The following is a 25372-nucleotide window of genomic DNA, read 5'->3' as shown; positions in this document are numbered from 1 at the left end:
CTGTGCGTCTATCAGTGACGCCACATGCAGTGACAATCCCAAGTGTGGAGAGTAAACTCCCTAAACACTGTCAGTGGGCATTTGGGCCTCTTAAGAGTCTTGAGTAGAGTCGACCCGCACACCTGTACACAGGTACATAAGGGAGATCATGCAGCTACACTGTTTATCTGTACCTACACACCTGTACACAGGTACACAAGGGAGACCATGCAGCTTCACTGTGTATCTGTACCCACACACCTGTACACAGGTACACAGGGACCATGACCACACGCACGGTGCTGGGTGTGGTTGGGCTGCAGGGCGGCTCTGTGTGCCGAGCGTCTCAGGAACCCGCGAGTGAACGACACCGCCACTGTCGGAAAGCCCCGAACTTTACCTGCGTGCTTGGGTTCCGTATCCGGGCACTGTACGGAACGCGTTACTTTGACCCTCACCAGTCGTGGTGCTGTAAAGTCAGAATCAAAATCTGTATTTATTTAGAGTGGAGGAATCCGATGAGCTTTGAAGCTCTTTGTCATAAATGTCCAGTATGGGCGCGTCAGCAAAGTGAGCATGCCAGTGGGCACCCAGCCTCTGTGTTGAACGGGTTCACGAATTTCCACTGCTGACTCGGAGCCACCAATGAAGGTGAGCGTCACACTGTGCTGGATGAGACGAGAGACAGTTGAAGTAATTCACTTTGACTTGTCTTAGTTTGCCTCTCTCATTCTGGAGAATGCGAACGGAACTTTGAGAGCGTCCCAATGCGTCACAATTGTTAGCTACACAATCACGGGTACGCAGACACAGGTCGTGATGCAAACAGCGAGCATCGGTACTTGCTCGATATTTTACATCAACAGGGAACCCGTTCAAAACGTGAATAAAAACGTGACTGCATCCTTTTACGAACAATTTTTTGTAATTTACCGAAGCAAACCCAATTAGTAACAGGGAACCCCAAGTGTGATCCACACAAACTTGAGTTGCACATTACAGTATTCTTTATTTAAAAAAAATCATCTCGAAAGACATTTACCAATTTCAAAGTAAAAGTAATTATTTGAGGAGTTATTAAATGCACTCACAACCCTTACACTGGATGATCCCTAATGAGCATCGATGTCATCTCTGTACAAACATGTAACTGCTGCTAAAATATAAAACATTTGCACTGTGCAGTGTTAATACAGCCATCATTACTCCACACTACACACACCATGTACCACACAGTGTAAACACACTCAACATCACACCACACTATATACACCACACGGTGTAAACACACCCAACTTCACACAACACTCCACACACCATGCACCATACACCACACAGTGTAAACACACCCATCATCACACCTCACATACACACACCATGTAACATACACCACACAGTGTAAACACACCCATCATCAAACCCAACAACTTCGTCAATGATGCTTCCTTAAAATAAAATATATAATAGGCGACGTTTCGGGCAATATCCCTTCACTGCACAAACACCACCAGACCACGTGGCCAGCCCGGGTGCTGCCCCCGCCCCGCGTTCCAGCCTGGAAAGCCCCTGGCAGGGAGCCAAGCGAAGTGAAACTCCCCGCCCCCCTCGCACCTCCCCGCATCACTGGGCGAGAGACGCTCACTCAGCGGTAAAGGTAGAACCGGAGAGCGAGCCAGAGCTCAGGAGAGAGTCGCCCGCACTGAGCTCATCGCTGCGTCGCCTGCAGAGGCCGGGACAGGAGCAGCAGGAGCTGCTGCTGCGAGAGGTAAGAGAGCTCTGAGTAGTCCCAGGTCGGGGTTGACCGAATCGTCAAACCTGGTGACAGCTTGTGCGCTGCGCGACTTTGAGATCTGCGTCTGAATCGTTGGGGCAGGAAGAGCTCCACTGGAACTCTTAGCGTTGACATTCGGGAAGGTAACGCATCTCACACAACCAGTACCTCTCTCACACAACCAGTACCTCTCTCACACAACCAGTACCTCTCTCACACAACCAGTACCTCTCTCACACAACCAGTACCTCTCACACACAACCAGTACCTCTCACACAACCAGTACCCAGAGGTGGGACAAAGTCATTGTTATGCAAGTCCAAGTCGAGTCGCAAGTCATCAAATTCATGACTCGAGTCTGACTCGAGTCCAAGTCACATGACTCGAGTCCACACCTCTGCCAGTACCTCTCACACACAACCAGTACCTCTCACACACAACCAGTACCTCTCTCACACAACCAGTACCTCTCTCTCACAACCAGCACTTCTCTCACAGCCTCGTATCGGTGATTACTCGCTCGTTGCTATTCTCGTGGTGATGTCGAAGTCAACACTGAAGCCAGGTGAGAGACGGGAGGGCTCAGAGAGCAGGACGAGCTGGGGCAGTGCTTCGTCTCCGCGCCACAGGCGGGCGGCTCGCTCTGGCCGGGCTCCACGCTCGCTCCGGTGCTAGAGAACGCGCCTCGTCCTCTCGCTTCTCTCTCCGTCGTCAACGATCGAAAAGGCTGTCTCTCAGCCTTTTCATCAACACGGGGACCTGGCTCATGGCCTATGGGTGGTCATTATGTGGTCAAACCTGCTGACAGTGCCGACTCAGTTATAACTGTGTCGCGATTGTTAACCCTGTGGCCTTTATTTATCCAATAAGACTCTTGCTGTGTTTAGTAAGAGAGACCTGGGGGTGTCTGTAATTAGGTATGGAGGCTGTTGTACAAGTGTGGTGATTTAGACGAGGTCGTTGTAATCCTGAGAGGTTCGCTGCGATAGTTTCCTCTCTCGAGAATGACGTCAGGGCTGGGTCTTTAACGTCCACGCGAGAGTAGACCACGTTGGGTTGGTCGCGCTTGCGATGAGCTCGGCAAGAGGAGCGTGGAGTGGGCGGCGGAGTGGCCGAGAGGGAACTCTGCTGAGGCCGCGCGCCTCCCAGGGAGGAGCCGCGCGGCCCCCGCAGCCCCGAGGGCGGCGCAGCGCGGGGCGCGCGGTGGCCGCCTCAGCGGGGAACAGAAGCGGCAGCGGCGCCCTCGGGGCGCGTGAGCTCCACTTGGTGGGGGACAGACTCGGCCCCGTCCATACCAATGCGGAATTTCCATCACTGGCTCAGAGTTTTAAACAGGAGATAAGAACCGCGTAAATGCTCAGTTGAGCAGGAAATAACTTGAGTTTACTGTTAATAATCGTAAAATATGTAAGAGTCCAGTAAACCCTCGCTTTGCGCGAATTCTGGATTCACGAGTTTCGCATATTGGCGAGTGAATCAATGTAAACGAATCCCCTCTTCGCGACCCGCCCGACTGCAGTGTTCGCGAGTGAACGTGCCCTACCACCGACACCAGGGAGGTGACATCTGAAACTGTCTGGGAAGGTTCGGCTCGCCTCCTTGGCTGCCCACTTTGTCCGCGGTCTCACAGAGATCCTGCTCTGAACAACTCGCTACCTTGCATTTTACTTCATACATCCAGTCGACTGGTTTGTACATGTTGGTATAAGCGAGTCGACTGTGAGGTCCAGTAAAAAGAACGCGAATGCAATTACGAAAATCGTTACTGCTAGCGCTCCCCAAATGATAACTGTGCATTGTTACTAAACACCGGCATCGCCAGAGGAGTCATCCTACTGAATTCACCACCACCACCTCCATCGTGGGCAAATTATCGTCATCAAATTACCGTCATCAAAGGTAACACATTGTTACGTATTATTTATTGCAGAAATTGTTATTCAACATTTACCATCCCCCCCCCCCTATGTTCACTCGTACCAGGAACGTAACCCATTAAATTTGGGTAGGTAGTGATTTATGGATATGAAAAATTGGAATGTGATTGGCATTGGGATGCCAGGAGATATTTGGTGCATTCCCTTCAACGGTGTTTGGCACGTGGGGAAAATAAACTCTAGGACTCGGAGTAATTGCTTGAATATAAGGAGGTTCCACTAAAAAATCTGCACAGATAGATTAAATAATTAATGTCTGTACTGCCATCTCCTGGACAGTTTACAGATCAAGCCTACAACACATGATATCCCCAGGTAATCACCCAAAGTAGGAACCAGGATCAACTCTGACTGACTACGACAATCGATGCAGGGAGGTCCGGACATGGGGTGGTGGGGTTCGATGGCAGTCGCCAGACCGCGTTTCTGTAGCGAGAACACGGTGCCAGCGTTCACTCAAAACGTGTGCATTATGATTGGTTAATTAAGCCTCCTATGTCGAGTTCAATGTAATGCACCATTCTGGCGAATTGCCCGATGATGCTGGATGTAATTACCAGCGAAACATACTACTCAAAATTTGTTTTTATGTTGTGGATTCACTCTTCAACACACCGGTGGGCTAAAGTAGTGAACTATTTGTCTTTTGTCAACGTGACACTTTTTTGCGGATTGGCCGTGTCAGGTGGTGGAGGGTTACGACACATTTATAAATAACGCGATCTAACCCAAAAACGTTTATTATGAACTAGCGGAAGTACCCGGCTTTGCCCGGGTGAAAAATATATTTCTTAAAAACCTTACATATATATACACAGATACTAAGGTATTGTCAAAGCCCGGTGGGCTGTTTGTACATTTCTCCACCAACAAATATATAAGAGGCTTTCACAAGTCCAAAAAGTTGGAGAAAGTGTGGGGTAAATAGTTGATGTCAAAAGGTTTCCGAAAATTGCGGTCTCCCCCCCCCCCCCCTCAAAAAATATCTTTACCCCTCGTAGGTATATATACTAACAACACCTTACATACAACAGAGGAAGTGGTATCTATTGACTCTGTAGTAGTATCTACTGACTGTACCGTAGTATCTACTGAGCCAGTAGTAGCTACTGACTGTGTAGTAGTATTTAGTGACTGTAATAACTACTGACCATAGTAGTATTTACTGGGCCTACAGTAGTATCTACCGACTATATACTCGTAACGACTAACTGTATAGTATCTGCTGACTCTATAGTTGTATCCACTGACTATAGTAGTAACTACAAAATCTATAGCAGTATCTACTCACTCTATAATAGTATCTACTGACTCTAGTAGCTACTCACCGTGGTAGTATGTACTGACCGTATAGTAGTATATACTGACTGTAGCAGTATTGACTGACTGTAGCGGTATATACTGACTGTTTTAGTATTTACTATAGTGGTATCTACCAACTCGATAGCAGTATCTACTATCGCTACAGCAGTGTATACCGACTGAGGTCGTACCTGCTATCACTACAGCAGTGCATACTGCTGTGTTGGTACCTGTTATGATGACAGCAGTGCATATTGTGGTGGAACCTGCTATGATTACAGCAGTGCATACTGCTGTGGTGGTATCTGCTATGATGAGAGGAGTACATATTGTGGTGGTGGTACCTGGTATGATAACAGCAGTGCATATTGACTGTACTCATCATTCACCCTCACCATTCACCACTCACAACTCACCCTTACCACTCATCCTCACCACTCACCACTCCCACTCACTATTCACCATTCACCCTCACAACTCACCACTCACCAACCTCCCTCACCAATCTCCCTCACCACTCACCCTCACCACTCACCCTCACCACTCACCCTCACCACTCACCCTCATCACTCACCAATCACCACTCACCCTCACCACTCACTCTCACCACTAACCCTCACCACTAACCCTCACCACTCTCACTCACCACTCTCCCTCACCACTCACTCTCACCATTCACCCTCACCATTCAGCCTCACCACTCACCCTCACCACTCACCCTCACCACTCACCGTAACAACCACCACTCACCCTCACCACTCAACTTCACCCTCACTACTCACCATTCATCCTCACCAATCACCACTGACCAATCACCACTCACCACTCTCCACTAACCCTCACCACTCAACCTCACCACTCACCCTCAAAACTAACCACTCTCTCACCACTCACCCTCACCACTCAGCACTCACCCTCACCACTCACCCTCACCACTCACCCTCACCACTCACCCCTCACCGCTCACCACTCACCCATCACCACTCACAACCGACACTCACCCTCACCACTCATCCTCACCACTCACCCTCACAACAACCACTCACCCTCACCACTCACCCTGACCACTCACCACTCATCCTCACCAATCACACCCTCACCAATCACCACTCACCCGCACTGCTCACCCTCACCACTCACGCTCACCCTCACCACTCACCCCTCACGAATCACCACTCATAACCGCCACTCACCCTCACCACTCACCACTCACCCTCAACACTCACCCTCACCACTCACCGTCACCACTCACCCTCACTACTCACCACTCATCCTCACCAATCACACCCTCAACAATCACCACTCACCCTCACAACTCACCCTCACCACTCACTCTCACCACTCACCCTCACAACAACCACTCACCCTCACCGCTCAGCACTCACCCTCACCACTCACCACTAATCCTCACCAATCACACTCTCACCAATCACCACTCACCCTCACCACTTGCCACTCACCCTCACCACTCACCACTCACCCTCACCATTCACCCTCACCACTCTCCCTCACCACTCTCCCTCACCACTCACCAGTCACGCTCACCACTCACCCTCACTACTCACCACTCACCCTCAACACTCACCCTCACCTCTCACCACTCACCCTCACCACTCACCCTCACCACTCACCCTGACCACTCACCACTCATCCTCACCAATCACACCCTCAACAATCACCACTCACCCTCACCACTCACGCTCAACACTCACCCTCGCCACTCATGCTCACCACTAACCCTCACCACTCACCCTCACCACTCACTAATCACCTCTCACAACCATCACTCACCCTCACCACTCACTCTTACCACTCACCCTCATCACTCACCCTCACCACTCACCCTCACAACAACCACTCACCCTCACTACTCATCCTCACCAATCGCACCCTCACCAATCACCACTCATAACCGCCACTCACCCTCACCACTCACCCTCAACACTCACCCTCACCAATCACACCCTCAACAATCACCACTCACCCTCACAACTCACCCTCACCACTCACCCTCACCACTCACCACTCACCCTCACAACAACCACTCACCCTCACCGCTCAGCACTCACCCTCACTACTCACCCTCACCACTCACCACTAATCCTCACCAATCACACCCTCACCAATCACCACTCACCCTCACCACTTGCCACTCACCCTCACCACTCACCGCTCACCCTCACCATTCACCCTCACCACTCACCGTCACCACTCACCCTCACTACTCACCACTCATCCTCACCAATCACACCCTCAACAATCACCACTCACCCTCACAACTCACCCTCACCACTCACTCTCACCACTCACCCTCACAACAACCACTCACCCTCACCGCTCAGCACTCACCCTCACCACTCACCACTAATCCTCACCAATCACACTCTCACCAATCACCACTCACCCTCACCACTTGCCACTCACCCTCACCACTCACCACTCACCCTCACCATTCACCCTCACCACTCTCCCTCACCACTCTCCCTCACCACTCACCAGTCACGCTCACCACTCACCCTCACTACTCACCACTCACCCTCAACACTCACCCTCACCTCTCACCACTCACCCTCACCACTCACCCTCACCACTCACCCTGACCACTCACCACTCATCCTCACCAATCACACCCTCAACAATCACCACTCACCCTCACCACTCACGCTCAACACTCACCCTCGCCACTCATGCTCACCACTAACCCTCACCACTCACCCTCACCACTCACTAATCACCTCTCACAACCATCACTCACCCTCACCACTCACTCTTACCACTCACCCTCATCACTCACCCTCACCACTCACCCTCACAACAACCACTCACCCTCACTACTCATCCTCACCAATCGCACCCTCACCAATCACCACTCATAACCGCCACTCACCCTCACCACTCACCCTCAACACTCACCCTCACCAATCACACCCTCAACAATCACCACTCACCCTCACAACTCACCCTCACCACTCACCCTCACCACTCACCACTCACCCTCACAACAACCACTCACCCTCACCGCTCAGCACTCACCCTCACTACTCACCCTCACCACTCACCACTAATCCTCACCAATCACACCCTCACCAATCACCACTCACCCTCACCACTTGCCACTCACCCTCACCACTCACCGCTCACCCTCACCATTCACCCTCACCACTCTCCCTCACCACTCTCCCTCACCACTCACCAGTCACGCTCACCACTCACCCTCACTACTCACCACTCACCCTCAACACTCACCCTCACCTCTCACCACTCACCCTCACCACTCACCCTCACCACTCACCCTGACCACTCACCACTCATCCTCACCAATCACACCCTCAACAATCACCACTCACCCTCACCACTCACGCTCAACACTCACCCTCACCACTCATGCTCACCACTAACCCTCACCACTCACCCTCACCACTCACTAATCACCTCTCACAACCGTCACTCACCCTCACCACTCACTCTTACCACTCACCCTCATCACTCACCCTCACCACTCACCCTCACAACAACCACTCACCCTCACTACTCATCCTCACCAATCGCACCCTCACCAATCACCACTCACCCTCACTGCTCACCCTCACCGCTCACCACTCAACCTCACCCTCACCACTCACGCTCACCCTCACCACTCACCTCTCACTAATCACCACTCACAACTGCCACTCACCCTCCCCACTCACCCTCACCAATCACCACTCACCCTCACCACTCACCCTTACCATTCACCCTCACCACTCACCCTCACCATTCACCCTCACCACTTTCCCTCACCACTCTCCCTCACCACTCACCAGTCACGCTCACCACTCACCCTCACTACTCACCACTCACCCTCAACACTCACCCTCACCGCTCACCACTCACCCTCAACACTCACCCTCACCGCTCACCACTCACCCTGACCACTCACCACTCATCCTCACCAATCACATCCTCACCAATCACCACTCACCCTCACTACTCACCCTCACCGCTCACCCTCACCACTCACCCTCACCACTCACGCTCACCCTCACCACTCACCCCTCACTAATCACCACTCACAACCGCCACTCACCCTCACCACTAACCCTCACCACTCACCCTCACCACTCACTAATCACCTCTCACAACCGTCACTCACCCTCACCACTCACTCTTACCACTCACCCTCACCATGCACCCTCACAACAACCACTCACCCTCACAACAACCACTCACCCTCACTACTCACCCTCACCACTCATCCTCACCAATCACCACTCACCCTCACTGCTCACCACTCAACCTCACCACTCACGCTCACCCTCACCACTCACTAATCACCACTAACAACCGCCACTCACCCTCCCCACTCACCCTCACCACTCACCCTCACCAATCACCACTCACCCTCACCACTTACCACTCACTCTCACCACTCACTACTCACCCTCACCACTCTCCCTCACCACTCTCCCTCACCACTCTCCCTCACCAATCACCACTCACCCTCACCACTTACCACTCACCCTCACCACTTACTACTCTCCCTCACCACTCTCCCTCACCACTCTCCCTCACCACTCTCCCTCACCACTCACCACTCACCACTCACGCTCACCACTCACCCTCACTACTCACCCTAACCACTCACCACTCACCCTCAACACTCACCCTCACCGCTCACCACTCACCCTCACTGCTCACCCTGACCACTCACCATTCATCCTCACCAATCACACCCTCACCAATCACCACTCACCCTCACTGCTCACCCTCACCGCTCACCCTCACCACTCACCCTAACCACTCACGCTCACCCTCACCACTCACCCCTCACTAATCACCACTCACAACCGCCACTCACCCTCACCACTCACCCTCACCACTCACCCTCACTACTCACCACTCATCCTCACCAATCACACCCTCAACAATCACCACTCACCCTCACCACTCACGCTCAACACTCACCCTCACCACTCATGCTCACCACTAACCCTCACCACTCACCCTCACCACTCACTAATCACCTCTCACAACCGTCACTCACCCTCACCACTCACTCTTACCACTCACCCTCACCACTCACCCTCACAACAACCACTCACCCTCACAACAACCACTCACCCTCACCACTCATCCTCACCAATTACACCCTCACCAATCACCACTCACCCTCACTGCTCACCACTCAAACTCACCCTCACCACTCACGCTCACCCTCACCACTCACCCCTCACTAATCACCACTAACAACCGCCACTCACCCTCCCCACTCAACCTCACCCTCACCAATCACCCTCACCACTCAACCTCACCCTCACCACTCACCCTCACCACTCACCCTCACCACTCACCCTCACCACTCACCCTCACCACTCACCCTCACCACTCACTCACCACTCACTCACCACTCACTCACCACTCTCCCTCACTCACCACTCTCCCTCACTCACCACTCCCCCTCACTCACCACTCCCCCTCACTCACCACTCCCCCTCACTCACCACTCCCCCTCACTCACCACTCTCCCTCACTCACCACTCTCCCTCACTCACCACTCTCCCTCACTCACCACTCTCCCTCACTCACCACTCTCCCTCACTCACCACTCTCCCTCACTCACCACTCTCCCTCACTCACCACTCTCCCTCACTCACCACTCTCCCTCACTCACCACTCTCCCTCACTCACCACTCTCCCTCACTCACCACTCCCCCTCACTCACCACTCTCCCTCACTCACCACTCTCCCTCACTCACCACTCTCCCTCACTCACCACTCCCCCTCACTCACCACTCCCCCTCACTCACCACTCTCCCTCACTCACCACTCTCCCTCACTCACCACTCTCCCTCACTCACCACTCTCCCTCACTCACCACTCCCCCTCACTCACCACTCTCCCTCACTCACCACTCTCCCTCACTCACCACTCTCCCTCACCACATGTTAAGGGCGATCCTAAAGGAATCTACAACATTCGATGATTCCTTTGCGCGATTCAAAGAATCATTCCTGGCGCATAGGAGGTTTCCATTTTTAATTACAGAGTTTAATTTTCATTGGTATGTTATGTTTTAAAGTTTTCAGGAGTTTTTAATTATATTTTAGCCCCGGTCAACGCCGGATATTTCCCATTCGTAGGAGTTTATATCAACTCTATAACCAACTAATATTAAACGAAAATAAGGCGATTCTAAATGAATTTACAACCGTCGATTCCTTTTCGCGATTCAGAGAATCGATTCTTGGCGCGGTCGGGTTTATAATTTTAATTACACAGTTGTATTTTCATTGGGATGTTATGTTTTAAAGTTTTCAGAAGATTTAAATGTATTTTTCCCCCGGGCAACGCTGGGTATATCGAGTTTATACCACAGAGTCGTCGCCTGACAGAGTTGCGTGTCGAGGCCTAGTACCGTGCAGAGCCTCCGGCCTCGCCTAGATTGCCCACCCGGCTGAGGCTGGGTGCTGGGGCCGTTAACCCCCCCCCCCCCGCGCTACAATAATACTGTCTAATCGCTATAATTTTATTATCTACCGACCCTATAATAGTAATTGCACACATTGGGGTGGAAGGGGAGTGAAGAGGACGTGAAACTTTGATGAATTTACCTCAGAGTCGCGTGTTAATGCGTGCGCATATTTATAACGGGAATTAAAAATGGCGTCCACCCCGCAGCGAACGCGTCGCTACTCGTTGCCAGGGGCAACCGCCGTGGTCCGCGCCGGCCGACAAGAGTAAATAAATAAATAAAGCGTTAAATAAATAAATAAAGATAAATCGCACTAAATCGATAATCGGTCCGATTTAAAGTTTAGAGACGAAAAATCGAAAATGCCTAAGTTTACCGCGGGGCCGGGGGCGTGCCCACCTGCAAAATGTAATCTCGCCGAACCCCACGGTCCAAGAGCTAAATCCCCCGGTAGGGAGCGTACGCAGACGGACGGACGGACGGACAGACAAAAAATTAATTATATAGGTTAGATAATATTGGTCGTGAAAGCCTACGTGTTAAACTAATGCACACACTCATTGCTTATTGTAGTCATTCCATTCACATTTACTACACTAAGCAATTTATATTTTACAGGGTATGGCCCAATGAAGCTCTATAGCTTTTTTTCAGAAGCGACCTGGCCATGCATTATTAAAGCTCAACTGAGTGAATTATCATCATGTCGAAATTTATAGCAGCCAAATACACGAAACGCATTTTTTGAGTATTTGGACCCAGAGAAAAATCCACACGACCATGGGGAGAACTTCAAATGTACAGGCGAAACCACGACCTCCTGTATACCAGGCGAGTTAGTTAGCATCTTGCCATCGTGGTGCCATTTTTTACGCTCCATTGTAACAGAAATGTCCACCTTAAACCCAGTGATTGCTGCTTTTAGTGAGCCCTAATTGGATTGGGCATCTGGGGGAGGGAGAGAGAGTGCTGGTAGGGCTGTGCGTGCTGATGGTTGGTAGAGCTGAGGGGTAAACCTGGGTTGGTAACAAGAGGCAGCGTTGAGTGAGTTGATGGGCTGTGAAGGGAGGAATATCGGTCTTGGGTCAGGCAGGAGCAGATGGAGACTTGGGGAAGGGCCTGGAACACAAGGGAGACGATCTGTGTCACTGACCCCAACAACAAACCCGGATCTGATCCCAGCCTCATCTGAACCACTGAGATGACACGTGGGCAGCTGGTGCTACCAGTCTTCAATTAATCTACACTATGTATCTGTACCCACTCACCTGTACACAGGTACATTGGAACTATGCCCACACCCACGGTGCTGGGTGTGGTTGGGCTGCAGGGCGGCTCTGTGTGCCGAGCGTCTCAGGAACCCGCGAGCGAACGACACCGCCACTGTCTGAAAGCCCCCAACTTTACCGGCGTGCTTGGGTTCCGTATCCGGGCACTGGTGTTGTAAAGTCAGAATCAGAATCTGTTTTTATTTAGAGTGGAGGAATCCGATGAGCTTTGAAGCTCTTTCTCACAGATGTCCAGTATGGGCGGGTCAGCAAAGTGAGCATGCCAGTGGGCACCCAGCCTCCGTGTTGAACGGGTTCACGAATTTCCACTGCCGACTCAGAGCCACCAATGAAGATGAGCGTCACACCGTGCTGGTTGAGACGAGAGACAGTTGAAGTCGTTCACTTTGACTTGTCTTAGTTTGCCTCTCTCATTCTGGAGAATGTGAACGGAACTTTGAGAGCGTCCCAATGCCGCACAATTGTTAGCTACACAATCACGGGTACGCAGACACAGGTTGTGATGCAAACAGCGAGCATCGTTACTTGCTCCATGTGTTCCATCAACAGGGAACCGGTTCAAAACGTGAATAAAAACGTGACTGCATCCTTTTACGAACAATTTGCTTGTAATTTACCGAAGCAAACCCAATTAGTAACAAGGAACCCGAAGTGTGATCCACACAAACTTGAGGTGCACATTACAGTATTCTTAATAAAAAAAAAATCTCAAGACATCAATTTCAAAATGAAAGTAATTATTTGAAAAATTGAGGAATTATTCAATGCACTTACAACCCTAATGAGCATCGGTGTCATCTCTGTACAAACATGTAACTGCTGCTAAAATATAAAACATCCTGCACTGCGCAGTGTCAATACAGCCATCATCACTACACACTACACACACCATGTACCATACACCACACAGTGTAAACACATCCATCATCAAACCCAACAACTTCGTCAATGATGCTTCCTTAAAATAAAATGTATAATAGGCGACGTTTCGGGCAATGGCCCTTCACTGCACAAACACCACCAGACCACGTGGCCAGCCTGGAAAGCCCCTGGCAGGGAGCCAAACGAAGTGCAACTCCCCACCCCACTCGCACCTCCCGCATCACTGGGCGAGAGACGCTCACTCAGCGGTGAGGAGCTGGTGAGGAGGAGGAGGACGAGGCGAGGGTAGAAGCGGAGAGCGAGCCAGAGCTCAGGAGAGAGTCGCCCGCACTGAGCTCATCGCTGCGTCGCCTGCAGACGCCGGGACAGGAGCAGCAGGAGCCGCTGCTGCTGAGAGAGGTGAGAGAGCTCTGAGTAGTCCCAGGTCGGGGTTGACCGAATCATCAAACCCGGTGACCGCTTGTGCGCTGCGCGACTTTGAGACCTGCGCCTGAATCGTTGGGGCAGGAAGAGCTCCACTACCTCTCACACAACCAGTACCTCACACAACCAGTACCTCTCTCACACAACCAGTACTTCTCTCACAGCCTCGTATCGGTGATTACTCGCTCGTTTTTCTCGTGGTGATGTGGAAGTCAACACTGAAGCCAGGTGAGAGACGGGAGGGCTCAGAGAGCAGGATGAGCTGGGGCAGTGCATGATTAGTTTAAAGGAAGTTAAATACTGTGTCCGCAGATGTAAATATTTGTGTTTTTTGACTCTTACTACTGTACACACAGCCCTGACTCGTATCAAACCCTAACTCAGTAGTATAACCCTGTGTCTAACCCTGACCATAACTCTGTCTCTAACCCTGACCATCACACCATCTCTCACCCTAACTCTGTCTCTAACCCTGACCATCACACCATCTCTCACCCTAACTCTGTCTCTAACCCTGACCATCACACCATCTCTCACCCTTACTCTGTGTCTAACCCTGACCAGCACGCCATCTCTAGCCATAACTCTGTCTCTAACCCTGACCATCACACCATCTATCACCCTAACTCTTGTCTCTAACCCTGCCCATCACGCCATCTATCACCCTAACTGTCTCTAACCCCGTCTCTATCCGTATCTCCATCTCTAAGCCGCCTTACTTAATGTAGAACCACACTACATACAGTACGTAACCCTGACCCCGACTGGGTGGGTCCCCGTGGATGTGTGAGTCCCACTTCTCCACTATGCTGACACATACGACCGAACAGTGCAGGAATCGAACCGCGGCCTCTGAGACTGCGGGGCTGACGATGCTCAGGCTGGGGTCGTCCCCAACACGGACCCCGTCTCGCGCTGCCTGCAGACACTCTGAGGGGCTTGCTCCGTGCAGGGCGACACGTCACAGCGTTGTCATTGGATGCATTTCATTATGGACGTTGTACGTTTAATAATATACAATGGTAGTGTGTCTAGGGGTGTAGTTAAGTGATTGTCTCATATTCAAGACACAATCACAGAGGCACAGCTCGTGTAACGTGGGTCTTGCTGGGGATGTTTGGTAAATTCCTGACGGACCGTTCACGCGTGAGGGAGCAACCGGACAACTTGGGGGTATCCCCTCGCATACGAGGGGCTACCACTCAGCATCCCTAGACAGTGCAGGGCAGCAACCTACTTGCTGTAGTACCACGCAGTCCTGGTCACGTCATGGCCCCGCAGGCTCCGTGCCGTGCGAGCCTCTGGGCTCCAGCACGGGGACCGCTCCGCCCTCGGGGCTGCGCGGCCTCAGCAGAGTTCCCTCTCGGCCACTCCGCCACACACTCCACACTTCTCTTGCCGAGCTCAACGCAGAAGCTGTCGGGCGAATGTAGAAGCTGAGCCGTCGAACACAGCAGCAGCCTCTGTGCCTCCGAGTTGTGAGGCAGCACCGGGTGGCTGATGTGGTAGCCGTGGTGCTAGAACACTGGACTTGCATAACCATGCTGTGGATGGCGTCTCTGGTGTCTAAATTATCAGGTCTATTGGTGATTTGAGTCGTTGTGGAAAGTTCCCTGTTTCTATAGCAGGGTCTACGATGTAAAGCGACAGTTTTTTTTACATTTAAGAAGCATTTGCCTTGGGAAATTTGCCTTACATAGCACACGCAGGTGGGCTCACACCGTACAGCACCGTTCATGTGTCTCAACAACAGAGCAACCAACTAAACTCGGTGATATCTTCAGTTTATCGGCAACACTCTAATGGCGACTGTAGCAATTATGTTCACGTTGTCTTGATAACAGCGCAGCCGGCCAGGTGGCCCAGCGGGAGAGTGCGTGGCTCAGTTGGGAGGCTGCGAGTTCATCATCCATCTGGTGTCTATAAAATGAGTACCACTTTGTGGAGAAGTCAACCAGTGGTTGTCCTCTGGATAAACTCGCCCCCGCTATACTATCGTGACATTTTCAACACTGGCTATACACGGTATATGAAAACCCCCTCAACGCTCAGTTGAGCAGACAAATCACTTTCATTTAATAATAGATCATATAAAAGTATGGGTTTGGCCTTCCATATATGGTCTGCAGTTGACTGGGAAGAGGTTGATGGACATGAATCACTGGAATGCGATTGGCACCTGGTATTCCAGAGGTATTCACATCATGTACGAACCAGACTCAAACTGCTTGGCCTCAACGATCGATGCAGGGAGGTCCGGTCAAGAGTGGTGGAGTTCAATGGTATCGCTAGACTCCGCTTCTGTGACGGGGACTGATTCGTGAAGCCTCCTGTATCCAGTTCAATGCAATCCACACACTCATTGCTTAATGTGGGCATACTCTTTGAATTTACACTCCATTGTAACAGAAAACTCCAACTTAGATCCAGTGCTACTTAGCATGAGCCCTGTTGGGTTTGGAATCTGTGAGAGGGAGAGATGGTGTTGGTATAGCTGTGTATGCTGATGGTTGGTAGAGGTGAGGGGTAAACCTGGGTTGGTAAGGGGAGGTAGTGTTGAGTGAGTTGATGGGCTGTGATGGGAGGGATATTGGTTGGGTGTGGGAGGAGCAGATGGAGTCTTGGGGAAGGGGCTGGACTGTGAAAGTTCATGCCAAAGTCTCTCTGCCGTGAGGCGTGAAGAAGGGGTCACTGCTGGGAGCTGGGCCCGGGGATCGTGAATGGATGGGGGATGGAACGTCACAGTCAGACCCGAAATTTGAACGAGTTGATAGCTGACAGATATGCACCCTGGGGGACGATCGGTGTCACTGATCCCAACCACGGTGCGGCCTCTCATCCCAAATCCAACGCTGTATAATATTGCGATACCATATGGCTAGCAGATGCTACCGGTTTCACTTACGCTTTAGATGACCCAATAACAGGCGATGTAAACACAGCAATGGTGAGTGTTTAACTCACAACACAAACATAGAACCGCAGCGCCTAGGGCGGTGTGCGAGATCGGGAGGCCCATGACGGATCCCCAGGAATCCCCGGGAGCTCCCGGCCACTGCCACCGCGCTCAGCACGGGGACGGCGCTGCCCCCCCGTGCTGAGCGCGGCCTCGGGGTCCCCGGGGAATGGAGGCGGCGGCGCTGCGGCTCGGGGAGTCATCCGCGGATTCACGCGGCGGCTCTCGCGGTCCCTGCATCAACATCGACTCGAGTGCAGCAGCAGCGCTGAGCGCGGCCACCACCGAGCCTCGTCTCGGAGCGCCTTTGGCCGAGTTCCGCCTCTGTTGGTGGTGAACTTTGCAGGAGTCTCTGCAGGTCCCTAGCACCCCCTGCTGCGAGGGGAGTTTGAGAAGCTTACGCCACTCGGGAGCCGGCCCCGCTGCGAGTGAACTCCACTGACGATCACTCGCACTGGGTGCCCGGCATTGGCTTAGCGGAGCACACCCTGCTGATGAGACTCAGTGCAGGTGAACCCGGGCCAGGCGTTAGCTGAGTGAGTAAACAAAGCCCCGACCTGCTAGCTGCTTCAGTCGCATCATCCCCCGTTACTCGCCAGCGCAGAGCACAGCCACAGCCGCTGCAGCCCCACTGTGATGGTGGATGGCTCTCCACCAGGTGATCCAGTGGTGTTTGTTAACTGGCCACACCCTGTTGATGGGACTCAGTGGAGGCGAACCCTGGCAGGACTGGCCTTGTCTAAAGTAGTCCTGGTGAGCCCAGTGGTTTATGGGTGAGATATTCTCTCATTTCTACCACTAAACCCCGTGCTGGGTTCATAAACTTAAATAAAAACAATAAATTACATCCCTTTGCAAGCTACTGCTGGGTGAAGGCCTTCCCATGCCATGTCGGGTCAAGAGGGATGTTTGGCCATACTTCACCACGCTGGTCAGTGGGGATTGGTGAAGTGGGCGAGAGGGTGTCGGGCTGTGTGGGTCCAGGACTGGTTCAGATATTACCACTGATGTTGGCCGTGGCCAGGAATCAAATGAAGTCGCCAGGTTTATATCTCACTGTGATAACCACCGTGCCACAGCTCCGTCTGTTTATTTTGTTGTGATCCAGAGCTGGCATGGATTGTGCATAAACGTGACAATGTGATTGAAAGCTGCCAGTGCTTGCATACTCATCACTGGTATACACTCTCAGTGATTTGCTGATCATTCGTGTTGCCTAGAAACTTCACAATGCTCATGACGCACAATTGTAGAGGATCATGACCCACAACTCCCTGCGATGATTAAAAATCCTCACGGTGACTTTAATAATCACCATTATGAATAAATGTTCACACTCCTGTTGCCACAGCTGTTCCTCCCTCACTGATCTCCCTCTCTGTTCCCACAGCTGTTCCCCCCTTACTGATCTCCCTCTCTCTTCCCACAGCTGTTCCTCCCTCACTGATCTCCCTCTCTGTTCCCACAGCTGTTCCTCCCTCACTGATCTCCCTCTCTGTTCCCACAGCTGTTCCTCACTGATCTCCCTCTCTGTTCCCACAGCTGTTCCTCTCTCACTGAGCTCCCTCTCTGCCCCCACAGCTGTTCCCCCCTCACTGAGCTCCCTCTGTCCCCACAACTGTTCCTCTCTCACTGAGCTCCCTCTCTGTCCCCACAGCTGTTCCTCTCTCACTGATCTCCGTGTCTGTTCCCACAGCTGTTCCTCTCTCACTGATCTCCCTCTGTGTTCCCACAGCTGTTCCTCCCTCACTGATCTCCCTCTCTGTTCCCACAACTGTTCCTCTCTCACTGATCTCCCTCTGTGTTCCCACAGCTGTTCCTCCCTCACTGATCTCCCTCTGTGTTCCCACAGATGTTCCTCCCTCACTGATCTCCCTCTGTTCCCACAGCTGTTCCTCTCTCACTGATCTCCCTCTGTGTTCCCACAGCTGTTCCTCCCTGACTGAGCTCCCTCTCTGTTCTCACAACTGTTCCTCTCTCACTGATCTCCCTCTCTGTTCCCACAGCTGTTCTTCTTTCACTGATCTCCCTCTCTGTTCCCACAGCTGTTCCTCTCTCACTGATCTCCCTCTCTGTTCCTACAGCTGTTCTTCTCTCACTGATCTCCCCCTCTGTTCCCACAGCTGTTCCTCCCTCACTGAGCTCCCTCTCTGTTCTCACAGCTGTTCTTCTCTCACTGATCTCCCCCTCTGTTCCCACAGCTGTTCCTCTCTCACTGATATCACTCTCTGTTCCCACAGCTGTTCCTCTCTCACTGAGCTCCCTCTGTCCCCACAGCTGTTCCTCTCTCACTGATCTCCCTCTCTGTTCTCACAGCTGTTCCTCTCTCACGGAGCTCTCTCTCTCTGTTCCCACAGTGTTGTGAGGAGGGAGCGGTTCCATCGTTGAAGGTGACGCTGCGAGCTGAGCACGTGGAGCCATGGCTACAGGTTGGTGCGGGAGTCGGGACCCGGGGCCACACGATTCCTCACCTCAGCACCTGGGTCATGGGGTCACGGGGCTCAGCCTCCTCCACAGCCCCGTAGCTCTACCCTCTAACGCTGTGCGTGAACAGCTTGTGTACACACATGGCCTGAGCACACAGCCCTGTGTACACGCATGGGCTGAGCACACAGCCCCGCGTACACGCATGGGCTGAGCACACAGCCCCGTGCACACGCATGGGCTGAGCACACAGCCCCGTGCACACGCATGGGCTGAGCACACAGCCCCGTGCACACGCATGGGCTGAGCACACAGCCCCGTGTACACGCATGGGCTGAGCACACAGCCCCGTGCACACGCATGGCCTGAGCACACAGCCTCGTGTACACGCATGGCCTGAGCACACAGCCCCGTGTACACGCATGGCCTGAGCACACAGCCCCGTGCACACGCATGGGCTGAGCACACAGCCCCGTGTACACGCATGGGCTGAGCACACAGCCCCGTGCACACGCATGGCCTGAGCACACAGCCTCGTGCACACGCATGGGCTGAGCACACAGCCCCGTGTACACGCATGGGCTGAGCACACAGCCCCGTGCACACGCATGGGCTGAGCACACAGCCCCGTGTACACGCATGGCCTGAGCACACAGCCCCGTGCACACGCATGGCCTGAGCACACAGCCTCGTGCACACGCATGGGCTGAGCACACAGCCCCGTGTACACGCATGGGCTGAGCACACAGCCCCGTGCACACGCATGGGCTGAGCACACAGCCCGGTGTACACACATGGCCTTACGATACAATAAGCTATGGTGTACCACTCATGTAATTGTAATTCTCACGTAACTTGAAAACTAAATGTATTTATGCTCACTATGCACGCAAATTTCAGTCACTGCTCACTAGAATGCGTGTGGGACCCTGCATGCCGCATCTGTGACCGTGGGAGCCACACGCACGCCGAGTCTCCATCCACAGGCATTGCCGGGTGGCGTGGCAGATGCCGAGCGCCCCTCACAGCTCCCTCGGCGCTGGGCTCGGTGCGGCGCTCACAACCCGCCCGGCCATTCGCGGGGCCTCTAGAGCAGCGCCACGTATCCCGCTGTGGGTGGAGTTCTCTCCCCCTCCATGAGGGGCGCGCTGCTCGCAGGCTCAGGGAGGGTTGCGCTCGCGCTGCTCTCCTGTGGCTCCAGCGTCCCGGCGCGACGCAGCACGTGGCGGTGGCACACGTGGGGTGCGCGAGTCCCGTACCGCGTTGGGCTGTGGTGGGCGCCGCAGAGCGACTCAGCAGCTGTCGTGTTGAACTTTCAGGGCCCCGATCTAAACACCTCGAGTCTTGTAGCTGGAACCTGGCTGGCACCCTCAGCCCCTTGGGCACGGGGATTGACAGGTGGGGCTGTGGCAGAAAATGCCACTCAGTTGGAAGGTTAAGAGTTAAAATCTTCATTGGGGGATTACTCGACCCACTCTCTCCCTGGGGTGGGTTATGAGGACTGTTTATCGGGAAGATAGTTATGCTGTTGTGAGTATGGCAACTGTCATGGGAATGTGGAATTTCCACCATGTTACAGGAAGCCAGTAAACGTGAGTCAATGGATTCGAGCGTGACCCCAGTAACCCGGGTTGTGCTGCTGCTGTGACAGACGAGAGATTCAAGAAGAAGACGGAGCAGGTTCAGATTCTACTGGACGACCTAAAGAAGATCTCTAGGTGAGAGGGACGTCAACTCACCCGCAATGGGGTTCTCTGCTGCTTTAAATTTTAACTAAAGTCAAGGAGGCGATGTTATCTCGATTCAGTGGTCACAGTGAGGAGTGCAGCTGACACTTGAATCCGAGGCACGGGACGTGGAGAGACCTAGGGGAGGTGCCGTGACACCGGGGGAGACGGGACAACACAAAAGACACGGACAGAAGGATGGACATGAGAGATATAGGGACTCTGAGAGACACGGGTACATCAGGAGATACATGGGGGGTGGCACAGCGATGCAAGCAGAGATACAGAGACATGGGGAATTGAAGCTCTGGAAGCACAGGGAGTATGGAGAGAAATGGAAAAAAAATGGGAAGGATTCACAGGGAGTGTTAATGTTCAAATATTTTCAGCCAATTTGAGTAACCGGATAAAACCCATGCACATGAAGGAGCAACATTACATCCCCGTACATATGGTAACAGATGGCTATTAGTCACCTTGCTCTACTGCCTTCTCCCTGCAGAGCCAGGGTATGGCACCTCAATGTCCACACGAAATAATTTTTCAACATTTGTATGATCCACTAACCCTCGCCTCCACAGTGCTGGATTACAGACCACGTGCATAGCTACCACCGCACGGCTGAGAGAGAAGGAAGAGGGATTCGCAGGGAAAATGTAGAGAGGTGAAAGAGCGCAAGACGAGGAGGGTTCCCCGTAGTCACCCTGTGTCATCCTGTGGTGCCGCGGCCATATGCAGGTCGTAGATTTAATCCCGACCCTGATGACTGTATATTTGGAGTTCGTGTGAGGTCCCTGTGGTCGCATGCATTTTCTCCGGTTGCTCAGGTTTTTCCCTCCACATTTAGGAACGTGCACGTAGATTTTTTTGGCTGCTACTATAAATCCCCACTTATGATGATAAGCCACTTCGATGAGATATCATGTGTGACCAGGTCACCTCTGAACAAGAGGTCGTAGCTCAGTGGGCTTTACCTGGTAAAATAAAAGTTAGTTTCGTAGTAGAGCGGTGCTGCCGCTTGCCGCCGAGTGCACTGTTCGATTTCAGCACCCACACCGGTTAATACCGCGGTGGATTCACCATAAAGACACACGCTGCCTGCTGCACATTTGATGGTAAAGATCGCATGGCGTCATTCACAAAAGCAGGGCACTATGTGCCGGCATCAAAACTTGGCATGAACCTCCTGAACAATAATCATGGGACTAAGTGAGGTTTCCTAGGTAAACAAGCATAATAATAATAAACAACACTTCCTAGTAGTTTAATTAATTACATTTTAGGTATTTTATTATTCTTTAAATAGATTTCTCTTTTACAGTCTGACTCAAGAATTGTAATTAAACATTCACATATCGGGTGGGCAGATCTAATAGTTTGTTAAATCACATCTATCTACAAAAATATAAAATAAATATAAAACTTTCTGCATAAATATAAATTAATTTCTATCAATGCCATTTGTATATCCGCATTCTGTTGGATGAAAAAAGTAACTCCAATCCTCAACTGTACCCCTTGTTTTCCAGGTTTGACAATTCCACCGTCCCAACACTGCAGAGGATGATTTACCTCTATGATGCATACAACAGGGAGGAGAGATCCGCCCTAGAAAGAGCCTTCAACAAGGAGGGGGGTATAGGTGGGTGCTGCTCCTCACTACACGGCACAGCGATTGCAATGCAACGATAAACTCTCCATCTCCATGATGGACCTGGCTGTGCGCATTCCTGTCCACAAGCCTCCAGTTACTGGGACATCTGTGGTCTCAGCACTTCAGTGCCACCGCTAAGCAGCAGGGCCCCGCTACCCTGGTTAGGGAACCGAGCTGCCCGGCTCAACGCTCGGCCTGCAGCAGCTGCGGGTGAGAGCCGCGCTGCTCCTAACTGCAGCCTCGCCGCTTCAAGGCCCCATGCAGGGTGAGCTGTGATGCTCACCCAGCGTCTGATTCTCAAAACCAAGAGCTACTCAGAGAATCCATTTGTCAAAGGTGCGAGTTTTGTAGCGGGTATTTGTCTTCGGTGTGAGCGCGAGTTTCTATTCAACATTATCCCAGAGCGCAGAGGCCCACCCAGAAGAGGTAAATGAGCATCTCCTGCTTCTCGCTGCTTATATTCTTATCTCTTGGATGACACAGAACCCTATGGGACACGTGATACATCAGGGCTCATTCCTGTGGAATCTGGATCAGTTCCATCGCTACCTTGAGAAGCCCAGTGCTACAGGAGATGCCACTTATGTGCCCCACCCAGGCTCTGGCTGTGCGCGCTGTGTAGTTTACTGTGGCACATTCACCACTGGGCAATCCTCTTGAATGAGAACCGCTCCCTCAGCTCTTGAATCGGGGCTCATGGCGTCTTCGTGGATATGCCTAGGCCCCTCTCACATTCCCACTCACCCTGCATTAGCCCTGCAGTGTCACTGCCTCTCCCCACTCACCCTGCATTAGTCCTGCAGTGCCACTGCCTCTCCACACACTGGGTATGCAGAGAGAGCCATGTGAACCAGGCTTGGTGTGAGCTGAGTGTTCTTCTTTCAGATGATGGGGGTTGATCATCAACTTGTCAATGTCCGCGTCAAGGTTGGTGAGCCAGTGGGTGACTTTTGGAGTAGTCCCATGAACGTCTGAAATGCTGCCAGCGAATTATCTAAGTGGGCAACGTGATCCATAGTTGAGACTGGTGTCCTCAATCGTACTCTGGAAATTCTTCATTGGTATTGGTGCAGAAGATCGCTGCCGTGCAATGTTTTGGTGCAGTTCCATGCAGGCAACTCCAGGGTGGAGTAAAACCAGGAGGTTGTGAGTGCAAGGTTAATGCAGCCAGGTGCAGCACAGCCACGAGCTCCTGCGTTAGCATAGGGGCTGTAGCTTCTCTGTACATAGCCATGGACAGTCGTGCTAGGGTCACGTGGTCGATAACACACCTGAACTATCAGCTGTGCTCATGAGGCAAGTTTATGTTCCTATTGTGTCTGATCATTTTCACAAAATGTAAAAGCTATCACGAGGAATAGAAGATAGCCATTTTCAAATGGAGAGACTTAATTTATTGTACAACAAAGGGAATGTGTACAGACGTGAAATATATCCATTGTTTAAACTGATGACCCTCGGAAATGTTTAACATCATACATATCTAAATACTGTGCATTATGTTGAGTTATTATCTGATGACTCTCATCGTTTCTCAGAGCTGTTCATAAAGATTTTGACGTCCCTCTCACCGGACGCGTCCAACATCCCGGACTCCTTGCAGAGACCCATGGAGCAGAGCGTGGGGAACCTAGTGCAGTATGTTAAAACCCCAGAGATGAGTGAGTACCACACCACACTGTTGATCCTCATGAACCATACCGCACCCTCATCGGGGATTTCCATAAACCGTACCGCACCATCAGGGATTCCCATGAACCATACCGCACCCACACCGTGGATTTCCGTGAACCGTACTGCACCGACACTGAGGATTACCATGAACCGTACCGCACCCTTGCCTGACCCAACATCGTTCCAAGAAATACATTTATGAATAATGAACATCAATAATGTAAGCATATTAAGCACAATGACTGTAACAGTCTAAGGCCAGTAGGGGGGGGGGGGGGGGTTGCACACAAACAGTAATTACAATTCAATGGTAAACTTGGCCTTATCTTTCACTGGTGAGGCTCGTCATCCTGGGTGGCAGTGAGGCTACTGCAGTGATTGACATTTGTTCCTAGCTCAGTTTGTTTCTCTGCTTAGTCTTCATCTGGGTAATTACAGAAAAGGATGCCTCGCACAGGTAGGTTGATCCAAAAGGTAGCAGCTGATTCAAAGCATTCTTCCCAGTTAGAATATTCCTTCTGAACTAAACACCACAACTTTGAGAGTGATGAGGCACCAAACCTCATCTGCAGGCCACGGTCTGAGGACACTTCCAAAATATGTTTCCTGAAGATTTGTAGGAAGGTTACTTCTGTTGTTTTCTGACAAGAAATGGATTTCGCACCCAGTCCAACCCAGCAGATCTCTCCTCAGTGTCAAGGAAGTTTGAAATCACAAATCAGGTTGGCCAAATGTCCCTCTATTATTGGCTTAATTTGAGCTCTCTCAAACTCCTTATTGGAAAGGTATGCATCTAGCTGAGGAAAACAGGTACAATCCCCTGCTGCATATTTTATCTTCCACAATTCAGTTTTATTGATGAAACTACCGACTTTGTCATACAAATTTAGAATGTGAGTATCA

General features: G+C 51.9%; 1 protein-coding gene across 2 annotated transcripts in view; it reads left to right on the top strand.

Annotated features, from left to right (window-relative positions):
• LOC144736816 (uncharacterized) overlaps positions 1-25372 on the top strand; it is a 674279-nt gene that overhangs the window by 507009 nt on the left and 141898 nt on the right. The window lies entirely within an intron of this gene.

Source organism: Lampetra planeri, chromosome 3 (genome assembly GCF_965212315.1).
Source record: "Lampetra planeri chromosome 3, kcLamPlan1.2.h2, whole genome shotgun sequence".
Taxonomy (NCBI): domain Eukaryota; kingdom Metazoa; phylum Chordata; class Hyperoartia; order Petromyzontiformes; family Petromyzontidae; genus Lampetra; species Lampetra planeri.
The sequence above is the reverse complement of the archived record's forward strand: the minus strand, read 5'-3'. Positions and strand labels throughout refer to the sequence as shown.